This window comes from Suncus etruscus, chromosome 15 (genome assembly GCF_024139225.1).
Source record: "Suncus etruscus isolate mSunEtr1 chromosome 15, mSunEtr1.pri.cur, whole genome shotgun sequence".
NCBI classification, from domain to species: Eukaryota; Metazoa; Chordata; class Mammalia; order Eulipotyphla; family Soricidae; genus Suncus; species Suncus etruscus.
Genome location: NC_064862.1, coordinates 14,268,293 through 14,272,037, shown reverse-complemented (window position 1 = coordinate 14,272,037; position 3,745 = coordinate 14,268,293).

The window sequence follows — 3,745 nt, the reverse complement described above, 5'->3', positions numbered from 1 at the left end:
GCCTTTTAATGTCTTGGCCTCTCCTCTTGAGTCTATTATCTCCTTCCCACTTCAGGTAACAGTACATAGATGGCCTTCCACTGCAGGATGCCTCCACCCTTGCTCACTTAGTCTGAGACAACGGAGACACCAAAGTGAAGAAACTCATTTAGATTTTGGGAAAACGTACAAATTTAACACATGGTATTTTTAGCCAAGAATTGATTTTTTTGTATCAATATTAGAATAAAATGACCTTCAATGAAACATAGTATTAGAGGACATACAGAAATGAAATACAAGTATAAGATTAAGTATCATCTAATCAATACTCAACAACTTCTGATTAATAAGACCTTGACAAGAGTTTACCTTTTCTATATATGCAAACCTAAGAGGAAAATATGTGAATATCAGTTAAAACAAGATGAAGGAAAAGAACATCAATGTTCTTTCAATAACAATGAAAAGACATCAAAATGAAAAGAATGGGAAAAAATACAATGAAAAGACATGCTTCCCAGTATAAAATAAAGCATATTACAGAAAAACTTGATGCTTGCCCACTCCTTTTCTTGGTAAAGAAGCAAGGAATGGAATAAATAAGAGATTACTCATGAAAATTTTCTATCAACAATTACTGCACACATTATTGTTTGAATCTGAGTTCTGAATGAAGAGCACACCATTTTGTAAAGGCCACATGGCAGGCTTTGAGGTGCTGAGCAGGAAGAAACCCCATTTTGTAAGGACCACATGATGTAAGTCATATACAAAGGTCTTCACAAATCTATTTCTATACACCTAGCCCTAAGCTACCTGGCCATATCAAGTATATTAGAAAAGAACAAAGGCGCAGTAGGAAGGTACTCCTAGACAACAGCCAACCATTTTAAAGATTATCAGAAAGCCGGAACCTCCCTCTATCCTTTCCTTATATAATCTACCTCAAGACCTTGGGAGGGGTTCATCTTTTTCAGGAGGTGGCCCTGGCTGGCCAGAGTGGGAGTCTTTTGGAAGAGGGATTATAGTGTTAAACTTTATTCCAGTTGTGTGGTCTTGTCTTTGTACTCCCAAGCACTATAATTATGATTTTCTACTAGGATATAAAACTAGAAGTAGGTTAAAAGCAAATGAAAACAATAGAGACCTTTCTCTGATTCCATCTGCATCTAAGTAAATGCTATGAGTAGAATGTTTTTAGTAATAGATTCCAACACCACTTCCCATGCATAGCTTTTAAAAAATCATTAATTTTGCTGGAAAACATTCAATCTGCTATACATATTTTACTTTAATTTTATCTGGAAAACTATAATAACAAATAGAAGCAAATATAAATTAATCTATTTCAGAAACATAAATAATCAAATTAAGACATTTAGAATTTTTAATTATGGTTTGAAAATATGGTTTCAGTTAATAGAATTTGCAGCAAATTACATGTAGTGAAGAAGAAAGTACTTTATCTCCATCAAATAGTAGGGGCATATCCATTTGTCATTTTTTAAATGGTGACAGCAAAATCAATTCTAAGGAGTAGGGGAGTGCAAAATGAGATTCTACATTTCTCACTATACCTCTAGATCCCCTTGACACGCTAATTAGTTTCCCACCCTCTTTTCTTCAGTCTTTCTTGCTGGAAGTTTGCCTACAGAAATGAGGCAACTGGGAAAACAGAAGAGAAACAGTGACTAGTGAAAAGGACAATAGGGAGGTGACAATTCCTTTGAATGGAATCATTAGCTACATGCTGTTTTCAGGACTCCTGGAGTCTAGCATTTTCAATTGTTTGTAAAAAAAAAAAAATCCCTATGGCAAATTACAGGCTGTGCATAGCTACATCCTTGATAATGTGGTATTTGTGTAAAGGATTCTGAATCTTTTCTTTATAACTTCTCAAGGCCACTTTTACTTATCTTCCAGAAGAGAACAGCTATAAAGGAGACTACCACCATACCACCTAAAAAATAAAAAAATTAATATTTGAAGTTTTTGAATTCAAGTGTAGGCAACAGAAAATGTCTAGATTGTTTTCAAAAACTATCTAAGTTGCACTGTTTGTGGGCAAAAGTTGATGTCTTGAAAGCCATATATTATAGGAAGATAAAGAGAGACTTGTAACGTATTGAGGCAACTGTGGTAAATATTTAAGTTTTGGGGTACAGTGTTACCATATTATGCTGACCATCCAAATGTCAATCTGAATAAATTTCAGTAAAGATGGACATGACACAAAATTAGAGTTGGATTTCACTAGAAACCCAAGATACTGTGAATATTAACATTTTAAACACAACTAAAATTAAATGTAATTTCAGAGAATACCATTATATGCATGTATCAGCAAGTGATACCATCCATAATACTTCGTATCACCTAAGATAAATGATGATGCTTATTGCTCTGAAAAGTCACTTAGCAGAATAAGACTTGGATTTAGAAAAGGCAGATGGGTCTCAGCATAAATGTACTTTCCAATATTTCCTCTTCTCTATCGTTCTATTTCTAAATAACCTATTTTGCAGTTGGAATAAACCATTGTTTTGCCTGAGGTTAGAAGACTACACAAGGTCCAGAGATGCAATTCTGACCACCCTGAGATAAATAAAAAAATGTGATGCCCATAAAGCCCACTGACTTTTTGTTCTCTTGTCCATTTCAGAAGTTTTAAGGTTGTTTCTACATGGACCTACGATTCCTCCATGTCTGATGTTAATCTTTTAGGATACGATTTGAAAATTTTATGTTTATTTTTTCTAGTAGTATCAAAAATGTGTGTTTAATGTGCCATAGTGTCCCTTTAAGTTATTGAGCCATAAAACCTCTGTCAATAGGGAGATATTTTTCAATTAAAGGACTTTTGTTTGTGGGAATTAATATGCTTGGGTGCTAGAGGACAGACCTAATAATTAGAAGATTCCAAGTTTCATTTCTGACAACTCATATCTCTCTGAGCATCAACCCTATTTAAAAACAAAAGCATGAGCCAGAACAGTGGCACAAGAGGAAAGGTGTCTGCCTTGCCTGCCTAACCTAGGACAGACTGAGGTTCTATCCCCCAGCATCCCATATGGTCTCCTAAGCCAGGAGTGATTTCTGAACATAATCCCTCAGCATCACTGGGTGTGGCCCCAAAACAAAACAAACAAAAAAGGCAAAGACAAGATACTTAGTGGAGAACTAATTCTTATTTCAAGCCATTAGATATAAATTCTCCACATCAGGATCACGGCAGTTGTAAATGTTAATTTAAGATGGCATTTATTCAACAGTTTTGAAAAAATGGGAATTCTACCTATAGAATTGTGCAAATTTGCCTTTCATTCTGGCCATTCTAAAAACAGGCTATTCTGTTGTTTCTCTTGTAAATTGATGCATATATGCAAGAATTTGTACTCTGACCTCGCCTCACTTTCCACCTGAAATGGGGGTAGTCTATGAAAGAGCAAGTCATTTGGGAAAATTACAAGAGTAATTTTAGTAGTAATGATTCAAGGAAAGAGATATCTTTTAGGATGTTCCTTCTTCAAGAGCTTCTGGCATGCCAATATTTGTGTCAATATTTGAGTATATGGTACTACTATAAATGTACACTTTAACTAACATGAATTTATAAAATGTAAATTTAAATTCTAATGATACTATAGGGAGTTTCTGAATTTCCTAAACATGGACCAGAGATGTGTGTGGCTTAGTGGTAGGGCACATGCATAACATCACTTATTCCAGCTCTGTCAACACTCCCTATCTCCTCCTAATGGAT